Here is an 11521-nt window from a genome sequence, read left to right on the forward strand (position 1 = left end):
TTTGGAAACATCATCCTTGGGGCTATGGTTATGAATTTTTAAATGAAAATTGGAGTCTAAATGGTTAAATAAAGACGGTATGGCGTAACACTTTTAAGTCTCTTGACATGACGGTACTAATATGAAAATGTCGTAAGGAAAGACTCTATGGTTAATGGTATGTGAAAACTTTTTAATTGAGCGTAAAGGGAATTGTGTAGCTCACCGAGAAGGTGTAGTCTCAGGGGGACCAACACTGAAAACCACGTTTGCCGATGTTGGAGGTCTACGACCACTGTGTCTACTTTACACAATATATTTTTTAGAGGCTATTGACTATTGGTGACTTTAGCCTAATCTCTGGTCCATGCGGTTAACGTGGACTATGGCCCTTCCAACAAGGGGAGCCGAACTCATATACCCCATAGATGCTTGAAGATCGGTATAAGCTACATAGTTCAGAATTAAATTTTTAAATAGTCATGTTTCATGCTCCCTGCCCCTACCCAAGCATTCCACTACAATTATGATTGTTGGACATGTATTTTACGACTGAATTTGATAAATGTTATTTTATTCCTTTCCTTGGGTTGCATGCTAGTACTCGTCGTACTATCCATCTTCGAACGCCACATCATTTCATGATGTAGGTTCAAAGGCCTTTTTAGGTGATTCTTTATCTTATAGGATAACTGGTGAGAAATGGTGAGCCCTCCATCATTCGAAAAACATTCTTACTTTGCAGTCCTTTATCATTTTGTTCACTTAGGTTTTCTTTTTGGCATAATCGGGGTCTTGTCCCAACTTAGTGGATGTTTTTAAGGATAGAGGATTCGTAGACGGTGTCGGGTAATTGGGTTGGATTTTGTTCTTAAGATATGAATATTACTTTATTTGAATATTGAACTTTTTTACGGGTTTGCTTCCACAACGCTAACTATGACTATGCTTATGATGTAAGGATAAGTGGTCATCTCATTCCTTGATTGTCTTAGGATGCCTGTCACGGCCAGGGCTCTAATCGAGTCATGACAGGGAAATAGAAGATGGGCTTCATCGGCAGAAACCATACTATCCTTGACAACATTATTATCAACAAGAAAAGCTAGAAGATTGACTTCACCAGCATAAACCACCCTATCCTCCGCAACATCAGTATCATTATCGGGAGGTAGAAGACAGACCTCATCAATAGAAACCACGTCCTATAACACCCCGAGAGTACACCCTGGGCGTCACACGGTGCTTAAAGTCCCGAGAGACCACAAGTTAACCCATGAGCTGGTACTTGTTGTGAGCATTGAATAACATAACCATAAATACAGAAGAATAACTGATACGCCATAAGGTTTTAATAACTGAAAATAGACACAGAGTTATAAATCTGAAGAAATAACTATCTGAGTCTGATAAAATACTGAAATCTGAGATAAACGAAATAAATAACTGACATATCAACTGAAGTCTGAATACTGAATAACTGACTGTAGTGTTTGAAAGACCCTAAACAGAATAACTGAGAGTTGATGGGGCAGGCCCCAACTAACTCCAACTAATTACTAGACTGAAAGCATGAAATAAAATAACCCGTCCTCGAAATATAAGGACTCCGCCACTGCTACTGCTGAGAGTCTGAAAAGTCTAGGCACGATTCGGGAACTGGGCGTCGAAACCTATGATATAATACATCATAGCGCAAGAAAAGGTATGCGATCAGTACTTTGCATGTATTGGTATGCTAAATGAGGTAGGCTGATATGCATGGTTTCATGAATAAGAATAATAACTATCTGAATATACATATAAAACATGCAGTACTAAATAGGAAGCATGAAATCAGTAGATACTAGAAATATGTGAAATCTGTAAATACCGTATATGCATGACAGTCTGTAAATACTGAAGGTACATGAAATCTATAGATACTGGTGATGTATGACCAAGCATATAACGTGAACTGAATTAAATCCGTAAACCGAAATACTGAAATAATTGATATATGTTTGCTTTGGTCAAACAACACTAAGACTGGAAGTCTAAACTGATTACTGGACTAAGATTGTATCTGAGACAGTGACTGAGACTGTGTGAGGTATCATCCAACCGACATGCCCCAATTTGAGTTAATTGGAGTCCAACCTATAACCCCATTGAAAGGGTGTTAGTACCGTGCCACAGGTACTAACGCTGGCTGTGTGGATCCACTGTACTGATATACTGTCTGAAGGACTAAGGGTGTCAAGCCTAAACTGACGGGTGACCCCTGCGAGATAGTCAAACTTAATCTGACGAGTAACTTCTCATATCCTATGCTGGCTACATAGTTTTGGAGTACAGGGACTGCTACTAACGACTCTGCCTATCTGACTGTTGTAATAATGCTCATAGTATGTTTTGAGACCATTCTGTAATGTACGGAGACTAGATAAACAACTAAGTTTTCGGGTATTCACAACCCTTAGGACTCGACAGCGAAAATAACAAAACAACACTAAAGCTTAAGGGGCATTGCATGAAGTCTTTTATCAAACGTTTATTCTTCTGGACATTTTATCAAACACTTGTAGTTCATGATTTAGTCAATGGGAATAATATGGAACTTGTAGTAATAGCATGAATTCAACATGAATAGCACTAAGTCATGATTTTAATTAAATGAATGATATTATTAAAACATGGAGAGTTGAATAACAACAACAATTTCATTTATACATGGTGTAGAATCATAGTTCATGGAGATTCATGGTTGAAATCATAATTTTAAATCAAAATAACTTGAAAAGATCATAATTTTGTAATTCAAATCGGATACTTGGACTCCATGGATGAAAGGAACCCATTGATGAACATTTAACATACCTGGGTTAAGGAATTTGAAAGTATTAATGGTGAGTTCTTGAGATTTGATCTTGAATTTGAGAGTTAGGGTTTCTTGTTCTTGAGAGAGAATGCCTTTTGATTTGGGAAAAATTAATTGAAGAATGAGTTCAAAAACGTTTTTAGGGCTTTAATCCCACACCTGGGTGAAATAAAATCATGGGAATAGACCAATTTAACCCTGGACAGAACTTATAATTTTCGTAAAATTTTTTGAACTGGGCTCCTGACGCGATGCGGTACAATCGCGTTGCGTTACTAAAAATTGACAAATGTGAACTGGGTCCTTGGCGCGATGCGCCAATATCGCGGTCCTTTATTGGAATTGGACAATTGGGAATTGAAAACTTTCCACAATGCGGTGAGATCGCGGAGTCACACTGAAAATTGACAATTGTCATTTAGGCTGGCTTCGCTATGAGCTAGTGATCAAAATGATGGGGTTTAACGACTGAAACTTAAAATCATCATAACTTCTTACCCGATTATTGGATTTGGGCGAATTTTATAACGTTGGAAAACTAATTGAATTTCCTACGCAATGGCAGGCTCTAAACTGAAAAATCCTGAGTGTTTCAAAAAAATTATATATGAATATTCATTTATTGAGACTTAAATTATGCTTGGGAAATACGGGGTATTACACATCCTATTCTCTGCAACATCAGTATCAACATCGGAAGGTAGAACACGAACCCCATCAACAGAAACCACCCTATCCACGGTAACATCAATATCAACATCGGAAGGTAGAAGACAGACCTCACCAGAAACACGGGCAGTAACAGCAATCCCCGAATGGACAACAATATCTAGACTAGGATCTACAGTAGCATCACTCGAAGCGGAATCTGCAGCAGCTGCTATAGCATCTCGGGCAAAAATATCAAGGAGAAGACTAACGGCTACGAGTTGAGTGAAAATCACTGAGCAAACCACGACCGTCAAAATATGCTACGGTACCAGTTTGTTATTCTTTGTCCGCTACAATGATAAGAGTGAAAAAATCACTGTGAAAGATATGGTGCATGTTAAGTACAACATACTAATCAACTCGTATGGAGCCTTCGTTGCAGTTGTTTCGCCTTTATCATTAAGGAGCTTACAACCTGGATTTTATGTGGGTGCAGTTACATCAGCTTTCTTTCTTATCATATTCGTCAGGCCTTGACCTGTCGATTTTTTTCATGCTATACATGATATGCCTCTCAATAAAATTAGTGGCTTCAATCCAAATTTTAACATAAGGCCCTTACAAATATTCCTAATAAATAAAAATTTAGTTAGCCTTTTTAAAAAAAAATTCATAATTGTTATTTTTAGTGTAGTATTGTATTGTATTTTACATAGAAAAATTATTATTTATAATAGTAAGAATTGATTCAACTTAAAAGGATGTTAGCATGTGTTTTCAATATATTACTTTGGATCTTATTATAAAAATATTATTTATTACTAAAGGTAGGAGTGCATACAATATTATTTATTACCATAGTTAAAAGTGCATCCATACAATATATACTAGTGGGTAGTTGTTCATTGTCATGTTGGCTTTACCAATTGTCTAGAACTACACCCTTTTAGTTTCTTGTATTCAATTTTCGCTGTAATCTATTATTTTGTGTAGCTCATTTCAGTATTATTTTTGTTGTAATATTGTTCTGATATTATCTATTATTTTTATTACTATTTATTATTTTTTGTACTTTCATTATTACTTTTTTTTTAAATAATTTCTATTTTGAGTCAGGGGTCTATCGAAAACAATCTCTCTACCTCATCTTTGAGATAGTGATAAAGTTTGCATATTTGTTGTTGTTAATGCCTAATGGCTATTACAACCGAGACATGTATTTTATTTTTATCTTTACTAGAAAGAGGAAATTTAAGTCAACTTTAACTCTTAATTCAAACCATAGGTATGTTCTCAACCTTATATCAGTACTCGATATCGACATCCCGTGCTAGTACGGGCTCAATGTATATTATTTTTTTATCTTAATTTATATGACACGAATAGAATTTAGATAATCAATCATTAAAATAATTTAAGTTTTTTATTATTATGATTTAATACTTTTTCTTCTACTTCAATTTAAGTGACTGGTATAATTTCGAGAGTCGGTCAAAATATTTTATATCTTTTAAATTTTTTAAGTTGTTAATTATGTAAATTCTAATGTTTTTACATAATTTTTCAATAAGATATGAATACTCTTCCCGTCCCAGTTTATGTGACACAAATAAATTTTAACTTATTTTTTTTATATTTTATTAAGTTTTTAGTTATTGTAATTTACAATACTTTTTATCTCATTTTCAAATAATATATGTTACTTTTATGACTTCCTCTGTACCATCCCAATTTATGCGTCACTAATATAATTTCGATAGTCAACCAAATTTCTTATGTTGACATATCATTTTGTATTCATTTTATCTTTTTATGAAATATTACTAATTTTGTAATGTTTAGATGACCATAATAATTAATTAGGAGTGACATAGTAAATTCATGACTGAAGCAACGAAACAGATGTCTTATATGACTTACTATAAGTAATTAGAAGTGATATAACAAAATTACTATAAAAAAATACTTGTGAAAAAAATTTAAGTGGACCTCATGTAAGATGTCAAGTTAATTTATCATTTTATGTATAGTTTATCTTCTTATTAAATATTATTAATTTTTTAATAATTAGATGACTTAATAATTAATTAGGGATGATATAGTAAAATTATGATTGAAGCAGTGGAAGCAGACATGTCAGAAATATCCATTTTACTTATTTTTATTAAATATTATTAATTTTCTAATACATAAATGGCTTGTTATAATTAATTGGAGGGTGACAATAAAATCACTATTGAAACAGCTGAAGCAGACAACACAAGCAGACATGTTGATCTGCTGCTTGCTTTAGCAGTGAAACTCCCTCTTATAATTTCGATAGTCAATTAATTTTTTTATGTTGACATATCATTTTATGTTCATTTTACCTTTTTATGACATATTATTAACTTTTGATGCTTGAATGACTATAATAATTAATTATGGGTGATATAGTAAAATCGCGATTGAAGCAACGAAACAGACATGCCTAATTTGACTTATTATAAATAATCAGAAGTGATATATAGAAATTATTATAAAAAATACTTGTGAAAAAAAAATTAAGTAGGCCTCATATAAGAGGTCGAGTCAATTTAAAATATCAAGAGTTAATGTATCATTTTATGTTTATTTTATCTTATTTATTAAATATTATTAATTTTTTAATATTTAGATGACTTATAATAATTAATTAAGTGTGATATAGTAAAATTATGGTTGAAGCAACTGAAGTAGACATGTTAGAAATGTCTATTTTACTTATTTTTAATAAATATTATTAATTTTTTAATACGTAAATGGATTATAATAATTAATTAGGGGTGAAATAGTAAAATCACGGTTAAAGCAGCTGGAGTAGACATACAGTAAAATTACGGTTAAAGCAACTGAAGCAGGCATGTCGGAAATATCTATTTTACTTATTTTTATTAAATATTATTCATTTTTAATACGTAAATGACTTATAATAATTAATTAGGAGTAATACAGTAAAATCACGATTGAAGCAGGTGACACAAGCAAACATGTCGACCTGTCACCTACTTCAGCAGTGAATATTTATATTCACAATTCATGTGACACAAAATAGAATTAGATAATCAATCATTAAAATAATTTTAAGTTTTTAATTATTGTGATTTATAATATTTTTTTGTCTATTCCAATTTAAGTGACACTACTATAATTTCGACAGTCAGTCAAATCTTTTATATCTTTTAATTGTTTGAAGTTGTTAATTATGCAATTTATAATATTTTTCTTACAGAATTTTCAATAAGATACGAATACTCTCTCCGTCCTAATTTATGTGGCAAAGATAAAATTTCGACGGTCAATCATTTTTTTTATATTTTTTATATTAAATTGTTAATCACTGTGATTTAAAATACTTTTTATCTTATTTTCAAATAATATATGTTACTTTATGTCTTCCTTTGACCCAACCCAAATTATGGGGCACTAATATAATTTTGATAGTCAATCAAAGTTTTTATATTGAAATATCATTTTGTGCCTATTTTAATTTTTTTATAAAATATTATTTATTTTTTAATGTTTAGATGAACATAATAATTAATTAGGGTGATATACTAAAATCACGGTTGAAGCATCGAAGCAAACATGTCTTAAATAACTTCTAATAACTAATTATGAGTGATATAACAAATTATCATGAAAAATATTTGTGGAAAAAAATTTAAGTGAACCTTCTATAAGACGTTAAGTTAATTTATAACATCGAGAGTTAACCAAATATCACGATTGAAGTAGAGAAACAAATATTTCTTAAATTACTCATAATAACTTATTAGAAGTGATATAGCAAAATTACTATAAAAAATAATTGTGAACAAAATTTAAGTGGACCTCATATAAGATGTCAAGTTAATTTAAAACATCAATAGTTAATTTATCATTTTTAATATATTCTACCTCTTTATTAAATATTATTAGTTTTTTAAATACTTAAATGACTTAAATAATTAATCAGTGGTGAAATAGTAAAGTTATGGTTGAAGCATTCGAAGAATTTTATTTTTTATTATATTATTAATTTTCTAATACGTAAATGACATATAATAATTAATTAGGAGTGATATAGTAAAACGACGGAGGAAGCAGATACATCGACTGAGAGGCGCTTGTTTTACTGCACTTTTATATGGTACTAACAATACATGTTATATTTTGTCTCAATTGATGTGACACAAATAAAATTTAGATAATCAATTATATTTTTAATATATTTTTAGATATTTTAAGTTGTTAGCTATTGTAATTTATATTTTTTTTGGCATTGTAATTTACTATTTTAAGTTGTATTGTAATTTATAATACTTTTTGTGTTCAAACTTTTGTGATATTCATAATCAATTATATTTTTAAAATAATTTAAGCTTTTAATGATTGTGATTTATAATATTTTTTCTTCTATTCCGATTTAAGTGACACATATAATTTTAACAATGACCCAAATATCACGATTGAAATAGCGAAACAAACAAGTCTTAAATAACTTATTAGAAGTGATATAACAAAATTACTATGTGAAAAAAATTTAAGTGGGCCTCATAAAGGAGTTCAAGTTAATTTAAATAATAAACAACTAATTTATTATTTTTTTTATCAATTTTATCTTTTTATTAAATATTATTAATTTTTTTAATACTTAAATGACTCAAGTAATTAATTAGGGGTGAAATAGTAAAATTACGTTGAAGCAGCTGAAGCAGATCTGTCATAAATGTCTATTTTATCTTTTATTAAATATTATTAATTTTTTAATACATAAATGACATATAATAATTAATTAGAGATGATATAGTAAAATTACGGAGAAAGCAGGCATGACGACCTTCACCTACTTCCTTCATTCTTTCATAATTAATTTTTATTACATAAATAACTTAAGTAATTGATTAGGGGTGAAATAGTAAAATTACGGTTGAAGCAGCTGAAACAGATATATCATAAATATTTATTTATTTTTTATTAAATATTATTAATTTTTTAATACATAAATGACATATAATAATTAATAAGAGATGATATAGTAAAGTCACGGAGGAAGCAGACATGACGACTTTCACTTGCTTCCTTCACTCTTTTATAATTAATTTTTTAAATTCTTAAATGACTTAAGTAATTTTATTAGGGATAAAATGATAAAATTATGATTGAAACGGCTGAAACAGACATGCCATAAATAATTATTTTATTTTTAATTAAATATTATTAATTTTTTATACATAAATGACATATAATAACTAATTATGAATGATATAATAAAATTATGGAGAAAGCAGACATGACTATCTTCACCTGCTTCCTTCACTCTTCTATATATTAGATATTAAAAATAGAAAAAAGATATAGTAAAATAATTCAATTATATTAGATACTTGTGAATAAATAATAATTTTCTTATGAATTGATTTTTTTCAGACGTGAAGTATTTGAATGTATTGTTTTTGAAAGTACACTAATATTAGTAATGATATTGAGAAAAATATAATCATAGAGTGTTGAACCATTGATTCTAATCTTTGACCAGTCAATCTAAGATATATATATTAATAACTTTTATGTTGTGAATAAATATTCTGAAATATACTAAAATGAAAGGGAAGGGAAGAGAGACCTATAGATATAAGAGAAGATTTTATTTTCTTCTACTTTGGTGTGTTTTTAACAATGTAGAATGGAATGTCTTTTATAGACAATAGTATATGTAATAAGTGTATTATGTGAAAACACATTTACAAACTTTACATCCTACAATATTATATGTGTAATATATGTAGCTACAATAGTGTTGTATGTGATCATCCACCAAATAAATGTGTAGTAGGTATAGCTACAATAGTGTACTATGTGATCATCCACCAAATAAATGTGTAGTATGTGTAGCTACAATAGTGTACTATGTGAACGTCCATCAAATAAATTTTTTACAATACTCCCCCTTGAATGTTCATGTAAAAGAGAAATTCTAAAGGAAATAAGATGTACAATAGCGGTTTGTAATACTCCTTGTTTGCTGCCTCATTAAAAACCTTACCAGGAAAACTCAGTGGGATAAAATCTTGGTTAAGGAAAAATGAGTGTAGCGTGTATGCACTCTCCCTGATAAAAACATCACTTAATATCTAGGAGACGACGCATTCCAATCTTGTATCTCAATTTCTCAAAGGTTAATGTTGGCAATGCTTTAGTGAATATATCTGTTGGATTATCGTTTAAACGAATTTGTTGAACATCTATTTCACCTTTCTTCTCAAGATCATGAGTGAAAAAGAATTTTGGTGAAATGTATTTTGTTCTGCCTCCTTTAATGTAACCTCTCTTCAACTGAGCTATATATGCAACATTATCTTCATGCAATATAGTTGAAATATCCCTTCCGGCGCGCTTCATGAATGACAATGATTTTTGCATGATTTGAAGAAGTTGCAGCTAATGTTTGCTTCATTGAACGCCATGATATAACTGTGCCACCATATGTAAATAAATAATCCGTCTGAGATCGAGCCTTATGTGGACCAAATAAGTATCCTGCATCTGCATAACCAATTATTTCTGACTTGGATTCATTTGAATAAAATAATCCCAAGTCAATGGTTTCCCGAAGATATATGAGTATATGTATGACACCATTCCAATGTCTTTTAGTTAGGAAAGAGCTGAATCTTGTCAATAAACTTACTACAAAATAAATATTTGATCGAGTATTATTTGCAAGATACATTAGTACTCCAATTGCACTAAGATATGGAGTTTCATCACCAAGAAGCTTTTCATCATTTTCATCAGGTCAAAATGGATCTTTGTTTATAGCAAGCAATCTCACAACCATTGGGATACTCAATGGATGTGATTTATCCATATAAAATCTCTTTAAAATCTTTTCAGTATATGTTGATTAATGGACAAAAAATCATTGGCAAAATGCTCAATCTGTAGGCCGAGATAAAATTTTGCCTTTCCCAGATCTTTTATTTCAAATTCTTTCTTCAAACACTCAACAACTTTTGAAAGCTCTTTTGGAATGCCAATGATATTCAAGTCATCAACATAAACAACTATTATAGCAAATTCATATCCAAACCTTCTTATAAAAACACAAGGGCAAATAGGATCATTTTTGTACCCTTCTTTTAGCAAATATTTGCTAAGACGATTAGACCACATCCACCCTGATTGTTTCAATCCATATAAGTATTTCTGAATCTTTATCAAGAAAGGTTCTTGAGATTTTTTATATGCTTTAGGTACTTTGAAGGCCTCTGAAATTTTCATAAAAATATCGTTGTCCAATGAGCCATACAAATAGGCCATGACAACATCCATTAGGCGCATATCAAACTTTTCATGAATTGTCAGATTTATTATATATCTAAAGGTCATTCCATACACCACAGTAGAATATGTCTCTGCATAGTAAATACCAGGCCTTTGCGAAAAACCTTATGCCACAAGTCACGCTTTATATCTTACGACTTCACCTTTTTTATTTTGCTTTCGCACAAAAAAATATTTGTACCCCACTGTCTTGACACCTTTAGGTGTTCGGACAATTTTGGCCAATAATTTCTCTCTCTACATTCATTGACAGATTTTGGTTCCAAATCCTTATCTTGTTGCATTATTTCATTAGCAACATTGTAAGCAAAAATATTGTCAACCATAATATTATTTCGATTCCACCTATTTCTCATCGAAACATAACTTATTGAGATTTCTTTGTTCTCATTAGTTTCAAGTATTTTAACCTCCTCAATGGTCTTATCATTTGTTAGATCTTGAAGCTCCTTTTGAACGATTGTCATCACATCGTGATTATTTTGATCATTTATTTTTTTATTTTTTAAGAATTTTTATCCTTGAAACCAATCGGTCTACAACATTTCAAACGTGGCTTAGACTCATTTGCATTGACCACTTGTCCTATCGGGACATCAACTCGAACTGGAGCATTCAAAGCTGGAATATAAGATTTAGTAACCATTGGAAGGTTAGTAAATGCATCTGGTAGCTGATTTGCAA

The sequence above is a fragment of the Capsicum annuum genome, chromosome 3 (genome assembly GCF_002878395.1).
Source record: "Capsicum annuum cultivar UCD-10X-F1 chromosome 3, UCD10Xv1.1, whole genome shotgun sequence".
Classification (NCBI taxonomy): domain Eukaryota; kingdom Viridiplantae; phylum Streptophyta; class Magnoliopsida; order Solanales; family Solanaceae; genus Capsicum; species Capsicum annuum.